This window comes from Phalacrocorax carbo, chromosome 1 (assembly GCF_963921805.1).
Source record: "Phalacrocorax carbo chromosome 1, bPhaCar2.1, whole genome shotgun sequence".
NCBI lineage: Eukaryota > Metazoa > Chordata > Aves > Suliformes > Phalacrocoracidae > Phalacrocorax > Phalacrocorax carbo.
In genome coordinates this window covers 75,235,976-75,248,226 of record NC_087513.1, presented here as the reverse complement: position 1 = coordinate 75,248,226, position 12,251 = coordinate 75,235,976, and the positions used below count along the sequence as shown (strand labels likewise).

At 44.5% G+C, this 12,251-nt stretch overlaps 1 protein-coding gene across 4 annotated transcripts in view; it reads right to left on the bottom strand.

Annotated features, from left to right (window-relative positions):
* Nucleotides 1-11,091, bottom strand: part of RASSF8 (Ras association domain family member 8) — an 87,291-nt gene extending 76,200 nt beyond the window's left edge. For 3 of the 4 annotated variants that reach the window (XM_064460212.1, XM_064460204.1, XM_064460224.1), the window contains exon 1: nucleotides 10,768-11,091. The gene's annotated coding sequence lies outside the window, so the exon portion shown is untranslated. The remainder of the gene's footprint in view (nucleotides 1-10,767) is intronic. The other variant, XM_064460232.1, reaches the window with a different exon arrangement.
* Nucleotides 11,092-12,251: the final 1,160 nt, after the last annotated feature.

Here is a 12,251-nt window from a genome sequence, read left to right as displayed (position 1 = left end):
GTAGGAAAAGCTGGAGTAGGTGTTACAGGAAAAAGTGCTGTAGGAGTAGCCAGTAGTTTCTTATTTGCTATGCAGCATCTAGGTACCAACTCTTAGATAATACTTTACATACACACTTTGCAACTGCCAGAATCAAGAAGGCAAACTAACAATTCACCACTACCTCCAAAACCAAGTAACAAGCTTGTAACAAGTACACTCTTCCAGTTAGCACTTTTAACACAGCCATGTCCACTTACAAGGTGAACCTTTCCTTTGACACTTGTTCCTTAAAAGGTCATTCATAAAACACTGTTAAGAATGCCACAAGAAAAAGTTTTAGATTTCACTTTGCTTGAGCTTCTTGCCAGTAGAGCTGCTACATGCATGCTGTTATCCCACTCAAGGTGCTAAGTAAACTAGGTTAGCGTAACATCTTTTACAGAAGTTTCCCCGACCTACATAACAGCCACAGCACGCAGGCGCGGTTACTAACAGTTATGCTCATAGGTGGCACTTTGATTGACCATCATAACTTTACAACTCTGCCTTTGCAACTTCAGAATTACATCCTGCTGTTAAGCTTTTCAGAATACTGACAGAAGTGGTCACGTTGCCACACAAGTTAATTGAGTACTTGTTTGCAGAGCAGGACTTCATTACAGCAACATCTCGCTGGAATTGCCAGTCTCCTTGACTCAAGATGGGACGTACCCAAATCAACTGCTAGCTGAAGGTCTAATTAGTCATCCAGTAGCTATACCTTTTACATTTTCATGAAAAAAAGCCACTTACACTGGTTGGATAGCCAAAGGAAGTTTGCCCTTCAATCTTGTACTAAGGTTTGTACTATGAATTAAGCATCTCAGATAGCTCCCTTCTCAATATTAAAATCAAACCAGAGACACTCATCTGCCCAATACTTGAAATCCCAGCAAGAAGAGACTCAACAGTACTGCTACACATCGTGACAACACACTTTTTACGATCATCACAAGGGCCTCAAGTAATATTATCCACTGACCTAAAAACATTCTTTTTTCTTTTTTTTTTCCCCATGAGATTCCAGTTTCAGATGGTGTCCAAACTTTTGTTAGCTCCATTTCCTAATCGTGGGGCTCAGAAGCCCACCTCTTCTTGTAAGCCCCAGAGCAGAAACAGGAGTCCTGTTGGGCTTGGGATTCCACACAGGGCATGGTACACTTGAGGGAAGCACTGCCTATTCGCAGAATCCACCTACCCATGTTGCTCTATTGAGCAATAGGATCCATTCTCAAATCTGGGGGATGAGGAGATATATCCCATCTGATGGAAACCTGGGAAGCCATTACCCACCTTTTTCGTGTCAGAGAACATTTTACAGCAGGAATCTAGGGAGGACATTTCAGATACTACCGTGCAGTCCATTACAGCAAAAATGTCTTCTGCCTATCACATGCTTTATGTACACGCGAGGAAGAAAGAAAGGTACTCTTAAAAATAGTGTATATGTTGAATGCTATTCTTATATTCAGCTTGACTAGTGTGAATAAGGGAGGTTAATTTGAAATGTTGTCTTCCAAAGTAAAATACAGTTGGTCCAGAGATCATTATGAACTATTCAGGTATATCATGGTCAGAAAGCATACAGATTTCTAATAATTTAGGCTTCTGCATGTGCATTTAGAACAACAAGTGTGAAGGGCACTACAATATAGGAGAAAATACCATTGCTGCATATATTTAAATAAATCTAGTCATCCTCTTCTCTGCTATCCACATAATTAAAGCAAGTCAGTTTTTACAAAAGTTGAGGTAAATCATCTAAGTCTTCTAGAACAAAATAGTGTCTAGAGGTGACAGAGCATTTTCTCAAGCAGTTAGGCAGCCATAAGCTTAAGACAGGAAAGTACATTTGCCATTTCCTTCTATTTATGTCACATCTTTATCTTACAGTATGTAAATACAATTTAAAATTGTATTAACTTCTACTACACAAAACAAAAGTTTGAACTTACATGCCCTTACTATAGGATTGGTTTATGTTCAGGGAAGAAAACACAGGCTCCTACAACAGGTAATATTGGTATATTGCAATATGAAAATATAGCCACTGCAGTTCCTTGCCCTCTCCTCAGGATAGGACTTTTTGTCATAACAAGTAGTGTACGTAGAAAATATTTACCTACCATAGGCATTTTAGTATTAGAGTCAAGCTAAAAAAAAACCCTAAGGAATTTGAGTGTTCTACACATCTGTAATGGTTAGTGTTCCTAAGCGGCTCCTGGAAAAATAATCAAAGCTGAAGGGGAAAGCAACAGATAAATGAAACTAAGAATCTTGTCAAGAAAGATAAAAACATGGTTAGAGGTCAGTGAAGGACAAGGGGAGGGAGGGGAAGAATTCTAGAAAATTCCTGGCTGGGGTTTCCTTTAAGGGTATGGCAGAGAGCTGCCAGAAACAAGCACGCCATCTCCCAGGGAGCAGGGGGAATGTGTACTGACAGGATGTCAGGATCACAACAGGACAGGTGCTCTGTGTAAGTTAAACCCAACTCCAGGACAAGGAAGCAGCAAAGCAAGTGTCTCCCCCTCCACCCCTGGCTCCGAACAGCTCGGCAGCCGAGGAATTAAAGGAATGCCTCTGTCTGCAGCTGTGAGAAATGAAGAGAAAGTGCCAGTATCTTTCCCCACACACACCAAGAAGCAAATGCTGTGCTGCAGCTGAACCTAGAAAGCCACTAGTTCATGAACAAGTATTTAGGAAACCTTATGGCAGAGCAAAGTGGCAGTGCTGTCAGACATATAGAACACACAAACAATTCACTAATTGAAAGTATTAACAGAATGACAGCATGTGCAGTGGGAAACCAGCAACATCAGGTTGAGAAAGTGCCCCATATTTTAACAGACACATTGTAAATTCAACATCTGGCAAGAGAGACCAGGAGAGGATATTTTGGACTACAGAGATACATACCCACAACAGATGACACTGGCAGATGACTGAGGGAGCCTCTAAGCAGGACGTGGGGCTAGAAGGCAGCAGACCCACACTGTGTTTCCAGCTCACCCCTGCTGTGCCATGCAGGCAGGTCACACCAAGGCTCTCACCAGCCATCTGTTCCAGCCACGATGGGAGGGGAGCACTCACCTACCCCACTGACACGTGCACAGAGTCTAACAGTAGAGGTCAGGATCTCATTCAAGGCCTCCAAATGCGACAGTAACAAATAATTCCTGATTACTTGTTTTGCAATGCATCATAAACAGAAGACCAGCAAGTCCTAAGAGGCCAAACACCAAAAAACTTCTGTCTTGCCAAAAGTTTAAGTAAACTAAAACCACCACTTGAGTACTTTTTAAAGTGTGAATCTTGGCTGCTAGTGAGAGCCCAGCTCCCTCCCACTCTAACCCAGGAAAGGTGAGTCTCTTCCCTAAACTTCTGCTATAGAACATGACCCATTGTGCACAGAACTTCAGTTCACCGACACCAAACTCACAATCAAGTCTTCTCCCGTAGCAGGTATCACCTCTTGAGTGTGCACTCACTTTATCTTCTTGCCTTGCCTGCATGGACTGCAAGTTCCTCTGCTTAAGTCAAAACACATAGGAGGCAAGCAGCCAGCTTCTCCTGCTAGTAAGCAGCAGGCCTATGGTAAAATATTATCTTAAATATTGAGTTACGAGGTTGGACTGAGTTCTCTTGTACCAGATCACCCTTGCAGGTGCCCATCCTACTTGCATTAAAAGACCTCTAACGAGAATTCTCCAATCAGATTAGATTAATGCCATGTACCACTGCTGTATTCTGTATCAAGTTGGTTGCCTTTTGTCACCCCCTTAAGTCTTCCATTCTTGGAAGAAAAGCCAAAAAACTTTGTATTATAGCTCATTTTGAAACAAAGGCTAAATTCACAGGACATGAAGTATGCAGTTAAACTGGTATGCAAATATAGGAATTACAGTGACAGAACACTGGTAATAAGACAAAAAATTACTTTTCTACTCAGACTGTTTTGTAAATTCTTGGTAATTCAGTCATTTTCTAAAAGATCTTGTTCACTAGAATGAGTTCTGATGAAAGATCTTACTAAGTTGAGTTCTTAAAAAAAAAATATCAATGTTCCCTTATATGATAAATAGCTTTTTTTATCTCTTTGGACTATCAGGTTACCAACTCCAATCCCCTAATAGCTTGAAAGCATTTCATTGTATTCGGCAACTGTTCTTCATTAATCCTGTTGCTCATCAGTGCTGATTCCACTACTTGAAACATCTAGTCTCAAACATGCAGCTTATTTGTTAGAAGTTTCTGTCCTTGCTCCCAGGGAGACCAGTGCAAAGGCTTTGATTGACTTGGAGCCATGGATGAAGCCCAAAGCAAGCATGCACACACACACCCTGCATGGAGGGAGTGGTTCTGATGAGTGAGAACGTGTTTTTAAAAAGCCACACGATCCCTTTCTGACAAGCAAGGACAAGGGCATTCAACTACTGCCATATGTTTCTCTCCAGATGCCAGTTATTCCAGGTAGCAGTGCTAGTTAATATTGCCAGCCATGCAGCTGCAAAGGCATATTTAAGCATTTGGTATCTTGATTCCCAATATCAACTTTTAAATATTATTACCTGTGGTATCTTCTTACTTTCTTCTCCATGAGGAGTTCTTTACTGTCCTCCTTTCCTTCACATATCACATAGAAGCAGGCGATGCAAGACAAGGATCTTAAGTCTTTAAGAAGTACTGGCCAAAAAAAGGTGCAATTTAGTACAGAACTGGGGGACCCAAGTCTTTAAGAGTACTCTCCCTTTTATTTGCATTGAAAACTGCATTCTTCATTGTTCACTTAATGCCACACTAGTCAGAGTTAACATTAGTATTAATCTACTTGATAACAGCTATAAATTCACAAATTGCCAAATTACATACAGCTTTTCTATGGCTTTAAGCTTAATGTTAAAGAATCACAAACTGACAACAAAGTATTTTTCAGAAAGCAACAAAGAATGCTTTGCTCTCAATCTCAATTTACTTAAGAGGTGATCACAATCAGTACAGACATGGCAGGAGGGAGGGGAAGGGAGAGGAGAGAAAGCAGATACAATCTGCTGAAGATCCTCAAACAGCCCAGTGACAAGAACAACAGACTGTCCAACTCCTAAAGCCACACTGTCTCCCCACTTTGGCATAGACACAAAACATCTGGCCGCCTAGTGGAATCACAGCCTTTCCTTATCCATGCTCATGAAACTGCTGACTGATGATAAAACATAAGGTTTCGAAAGGTTGCTCCGGAAACTCCAAACCCCCTTTGAATAACGGCTTGAAAACATTGACAAACACTTCAGGAGTCCAAAAGTCTTTTGGCAAAAGACTTTCAGTTCAGTCTAAGCAAAAGGAAGTTGCACCTCTTAAGATTAAAGGGGAGCATACAATAAAAAGAAAGCACCAACACTGCCTCACCATTTTAAAACTGGATTATCTAGAGACACAGCAAGGTGCATGCTGGAAACACATCAGGTACTGTTGCAGTAAGGGAAGTAAGATGCAAGGTTACACTTAGTACTGCTTTCAAAGCAAGTAAATGAATTCAAACTACAATGTCAGCCCCCGAGCAAGGGCAGAAGCCGGATGGAAGTCAGTTACATTACACATTTCTAGAAGTTTCCTTCCCTTCTCTGCTCAAAGAGGTAGTAAGGCATTAGAATTTGACATCTCAAAATACCAAAAAACCATCATGACTGCCAACACTGGGAGAAAGAACTATCCTTTCAAAGGCATAAATGTCACATCACAGTACAAAAGCAGGAGTAATACTACAGCAGAGGAAAACATTCAAACTTGCCTTTAGAGTTGTGCTGCTTGTTTGCAGGTGAAGAACAAATCCTGGAGTGCCCACAATTTTTCAAAGCTCAAATACCCTCTTAGTGCATCTGCATTATCATTTTCCATTCATTGAGACGGTTAAATCCTCTTAACTGAAACACACGTTGCTCTATCTACAGACTTTGTCCCAATCCTCAGAATGAATGTCAGTCCCACACAGAAGAACTTGATGGATCCTTCCAGATTATCAATAGTTTACTTGTAGCCTCTCTGTTAATATTCCCCTCCGAGTTCCTGTATCCAGGACTACAGAGAGCACATAGGCCACTATTTTAATATTCAGTTGGCAACCACAAGTTGAGACCCATCTTGCACAGAGGACTCCAATATCAGAATTTAAGTAAAACCATAAGTTATAGAACTTGGAATTGGCAGCATCCTATTGTATCCAGGTTTTCTTTAATTTGTTACCGTGGATTGAATCGTGGAATATTTCCCCAAACTCATTCTGAAATAGCACAACGTAGTTGGCACCAATCTTTTAAGATAAAGGACTTTACTAGTAATGTTTTGGAACTAAAACTAATTCAGTAATGTATATTGCTACCTTTCCAAACACTTGAGTCATCTGTTAACTGTCCCACGTGTCTTGGGGAAAAAAGTATTCACTTATATATATATATTTTTACTCATTTAAATTACAGATGTAGTTTGTTACATAGGAAATGGAGACTACAGAGATGACCTTCTGTCCTCATTACCATTCTTCCTTTCTTGTGCTAAAGATAGCATAGAGAGTAAAAATAAATAAATCCTCAACAGCATTAGGAATTAGACAATGTCATGTTGAAAGCTAACCCTAAATGATGAGCCTTATCTCTTCTCGCTGGCTGGGACGGCAGGGGGGCTCTGACCTGTAGAGGAGAGGTAGTGTTTAAGCCTTCACTAGGTGGTCTCTTTGCAGTAGGCTCCATTCCCAGCTGTAATTGCTTGTCAGCCCTAACTGGATGCCTGAACACTCTGGAATAGTTCAGCGAAGTATTTAAACAGATGGATGGTACAGGCCACTGGAACAAAACTCATTTTTTCTCTGGCCACGGCTCTCTTTCAGCACATTCCTTTGAAGTCTGTGCCACTGAGGAATCAACAACAGCTGAGAAACATGTGTTATCATACAACATTGAGCACAGCAACAATATTGCACAGCAAGACGCTTTTGTTCAATAATCCTGGACTATAGAAGGCATTACAATATCTTTTGTTGTGAGTAAGCCCTTTTTTCCAAGCCCGACAAGAAAGTAAACAGATTCCTCCCCCCTTTAAGGAGTAACTCAAAAGTAAAGAGGTGAATCAAGGAGATTTCTCAAGTGCCTCCCATCCAAAAGCTTACAGTGCTGATCTCCTCAAGTCCTCTAAGATATATTCAATGCTCTCCCTATTTACGTTATCAAAGACGACTAGATGCTTACAGAGATCCAAGGGGAATAACAGCCCAGAGGGGCCCAGGCTGCAGTCCCCGTGGCGGACATGACAGACAAGCCTTAGACGAGTTCTGTAATCACAACTTCACAGCTATCAAACTGGAGCGCGAGGCAGCAGCACAGTACCACTCGGCAGGCCAGTTTCCCCACCTCCCCATATTTTATCAGTACAGAGGAAGATGGACATACAGTCCTCAGAACAGTAACAGGAAAAAAACATGAACACCCTCTCATCAGCCAGGAAAACTATTCTTGTCAAAGTTCTGAGGTCACCATACACTTTGAAGGGGGTTAGGAAGGCTTGCAAGAATTAGTTATTTATGAAACTGAACTTGAAACTAGACTAACTGTCCAGATTCAGAAGCACAGAGCTAGCTATGTGCATATGCAAGAGGACAGCAAGTTATAACCCAAAGCTGATGCAGCTGCCTAATAGCAAGTTCTAGAGAATCAAGTCTCTCATCTTCACTGAGGAGAAAACTACCTGTGACAGGGTAGAGCCTTATATTTACGAAGTTTACAAGTCCCAAACATTACAAGAAGGCGGGCATTGAGATCCTAATACGTCCCATTATGCTGTAAAGTCCCAAACCCAGCATGGAAAAAAAGTTACAAGAAAACCTGAGCTTTCAAAAAAGCCCTAGAAAACCACAAAACGTTTACATTTAATTTCAAAATAGTGATCTTAAATACTTAAAATCCCAAGCAAAAACCTAAAATTAGAAAGCAAGCTAACACACACACGTACTAAGCCGATCCCATAATTACAGAGCTCACAAAAAACCCACCGGGAACTGCACGCATCATGCTGAGGGGGCTCCTCAGCTCAGTCCCACAGGACAGTTTTCCAGCCTGCAATTCAATTTAATAGAGTTTCCTTCTGGAGAGGCCAACAGTGCCCTTCAAACCCAGCTTGAGGCAGACACTAAAGGTACCACAGAAGATGCATGCACTGACATTGTCAGAGATATACAGGGGATAAAAATAACTCTAGTCTCAAAACCATTACAGAAATGCAAAAATCTTATGCCACACTCAGACTACATAGCGATTATCATGAGTTCTGCTTTACAGCTTTCAAAGAATGGGTATAAGCAAAAGCAAAACTATCCCCCCCCAGCATTCAAAACTACAGCTAAACAAGGAGTAATACATTTACACGTAATTATTCTTAAAATCATGTGTAAAAGCACTTAACAGAGATTCAGGAAAATCCCTATATCCTATGAGGTGCAGGCAGGAAGGCAGCTTAGGCAGAGGTCATACTGCCATGCGATGGCAGAAGCAGGAACAGAACCCACCATCCTCAACTCTGCATTTCAGCAGCTAGAATCTCCTTCTTTCCATTTAACATTCCTTTTCAGGGCTTCCCTCAAAAGGTTTTTAAAAAGTGATGCTAGTCAACTAAATTTGGCTCTTTAGAATTATTGGTGGTGTTTCCAGGAACAGTTCAAGGTACAGTTTTAAAAGACTTAAACTTCTTGCTAATATGACTTGTTATTTCTCTCCTTTTATTTCCCTCTACCCCGAAGTTTCTCATCTCCAAGAAAGATTAAAAGAAATATTAATTCAAACAACTGATCAAATTCTGTTGGGTTTGTGGGAGTGGGAGGAGAAGGACAGAGAGATTACCTAAGTGTAAGAGTGAACAAACTTAACACTCTCGGTTGTCCTAAAGGGCACACAACTAAACACTATGAATGCCAAGCAATCATTTCAGTTCCCTCAGCGATTCATCACACACCGAATAATTTTTTTGCTATAAGACACAAAGAAAGTACTTCTAGTTTAATGTCTAGCCTAATTTCTAATTCAATATCATCAAACAAAGTCAATCTGAAATGGTATTTTCTCTCTTCTTCAAAGAAAGAGAGAAAAAAAAAGCAGGGCTTGCTTAATTTGCAATTTGCCACATAACCTTGTGGTCTTCTGGAATGCTAGCTATAAACAGAGGTAATGCAACACAACCAAGATCCACACCATTTCCTTCTAACCTAAAAAGTTACCATTTTATTCACAAACTATGTGTTCTCTACTGAAAAAGACACAGCTCCTTACTTTTACAACACTTAACACAATCACACCACTACCAAGCACAATTAACTGAGAGCTTGAAAACCCTTGAACAGGTGTTTCTGCAGAAATCATTAGGCAATTGATTTACTTGCTCTCCACAGCCCGGCACATACTTTATTTTAACATGTGATGCTGACTAGAGCTGAGGCAGAAGCTTGTGAGGTCCAAACCAGACTTTGTAAGCCACACAACAGCACTTTTTGACATGGGTGTAAGCAGTTTCCAGCAATTTTGTTACTGTGTCAACCTCCGATGTATCTGCAGTTTGGGGATGGAAAGGGCGACAGGTGTAATTCTAAAGGGGACACCAAAATCTGTAACCTTCCCCCTCTTCTGATTTTCCACACTAATAAAACCCACGAGCAATACTGAACTGCAATTTAGCAAACCGCTCTGTCGGGATATTAAAACGCTACTTTGCTAACCAGAAAATAGGCTGGCACACATCAGGCAACTACCACCCCAAACCAGACTCTGGACCGGACCTTCCCAACAATCCCTTAGAGCTGCATAAACCAAAGAGGAGAACCCATTTTCTTACCCTTTGCAGTTCATGCCTCTCTGTTGTCCTACTGTACTGTATTTGCTTAAGCTTTTCTCATCAACACTCTCCCACTCTCCCCCACGAGAAAAAACAAAAACAAACAAAAACCCCCTCCAAACCCTTATACGTTCCCTGCTGACAAAACAGATTTTCTTTTAATCTTTTTTTCTTACTGCGGGGGGGGCCGCAAGAGAGTGGTTGGGGCAGGAATAAGAGAGATTAATCACGAAGCAAATCCGTACGGGGGGGGGGGGGGGGGAGACCAAAACAAACAGTCCACGTCGCAAAAAAGAAGAAAAAAAAAGAAAAATAAAATCAGGTTTAATCTTCTTTTCGGGGACAGTAAGAGGAAGCAAAAAAAGCAAAACGACTACAAAGATTTCCCTGTGTAAGAAAAGTAGCTCCCAAACTCCCTTCCTCAAGGACACTAAGAAAGACCCCTTACTTTTCCACACGATGCCCAAAGGAAGGGGAAAGACAAAATGCCAGGAGAGAGGAGAAGCTGACGGGAGCTGGGCAAGTAGCGAAAGGACGGGAACGAGTGCGAGCGGGCGGGGGAGACGCGTAAGGGGTAACGGCGGAGCCGAAAACGCCGAAAAAATAAATAAAACATCCAAAATTGAAAATCCGAGTGGAAGTGGGAAACGGGCAACACGGAGAGGAAAGTTGGCGAGCCGGGGGCGGCGGGGGAGAGGCAGCAGGGAAGGGTCACAAACCCCGCAGCGGGGACGGACCGAGAGGCGCCGAGGAGAGGAGAGGAGAGAGGAGAGCGCGGCGGGACGCGGAGCCGGGGGGCTGCGGGAGAGGGAGCGGGGAAGGGGAGGAGGGCGCGCTGCTCCCGACGGGGTGAGACCGCGCCGGAGTCGGCCGCACACTTACCGCTCCCCCGGCGGCTGCCGGCGCCCGTCCCGCCGCGCCTCCCCGGGCAGCGCCAACGGCCCCAACGGCCGCCGGCTCCGCCTCAGCGCCCCGCGGGGGGCGGCGCGGCCGGCCCGCAGCGCGATGCGGCGGCCGGGGGTTTGCCTCGGCCCGGCCCTCCGCGGCGCCCCGCTCCTCCCCCGGCCCCGCCGAGCCGCCGCCGCCGCCTCTCGCCCGGCCGTGGGGGGGGGTGGGTGTCCTCCGCCCGGAGCGACCGCCCCCGCCTCCTTCCTGCCTCTCCCTCGCTCCCCTTCACCGGGAGAGGCATGTAACGGAACTGGGGCGCCAGCACGGCATTGTGGGAGCTCTTAAAGCCGCAGCCGCCCGCTGCCCCCCACCGCCGCCGCCAGCGCCGCCGCAGCTCCCCGCCGCCGGCCCGGGCGAGGGCGCGTCCGCGCCGCGTCCTCCTCCTCCTCCTCCTCCTCCGCCGCCGCTGCCGGGGGCGGGCGGGCAGCGGCAGCAGCCTTTTAAAGGAGAGGCGCTACAGCCTTGCCTAAAAATAAACGGAGTCCCGGGGACCGGCGGGTAAAGCGTCTGGGGGCAGCGGCTACCGGCCGGGAGTTCGCGGCGGGCGGTCCCGGGGAGAGCCGGGCCGCCCGCACCCACTTCGGGCGGGGTGGGGATGTGTGTGGCGTGCGGGTAGGCAGCTCCCGCACCCCGGGTGGGGTCCGGGGGTCCCGCTGGAGGGAGAGCTGCAGGAGCTGGGGGAGAGCTCCGGTCCCAAAGGAGGAGGAGCACTGAGAGCTCCGGCTGCGGTGTAGGCGCGGGGTTTTGTTGTTTTCCCTGAGATTTTGCTATTGTTTCTGGAAGAAGCAAGAATGCCTTTGGTGCTTATTTTTAACTGAAATGTGGAAAGCCGGCAGTTAGTGATTTCTATTGTTTCTGCTTTGGGTTCTGATGATGGAAAATTCCCCGGGGGGGAAAAAAAAAAGGAAAAAGAACCCCTCAGAGCAGCAGAGACTCCTAAGCAGGCGGCTATTTTGGGTAGAAAGTTTTGCATAAGAAGTTTTAATCAGTTTTGTGTTTATGCAACTTGGAATAGGAAGAATGACCGTTTCTAAAAAAGCGCCAAATCTATTTGAAAATGAACTTCAGAGCTGTGATTCACAGACATTTTTCACTGTCCTACGAGCATTTGCGCTGGGTCTGCTCTCAGCTCCCAGCGGCGGCGGCAGCAGCAGCACAGCAGCGCTCGTTGCCAGCTCTTCCCTGGGCTGGCGGGCCTTTGCAAAACTGCCTGTGCACCACGGTCAGAGATCAGGGCACGCTGGTCATTTAAAGAAGCGTCTCATCACGAGAATTTTTGTTGTTTTTTGTGTAAACACCATTTTAACAATAGTCCCGTACCATTCCTCTTGTGAGCTTTTGAGTGTAGCATGCTTTCGCTTTTTGTTTTTCGGTGTTTTTAAGTCCTGATCCTTCAGATGAGAGCAGGATTTTGCTTC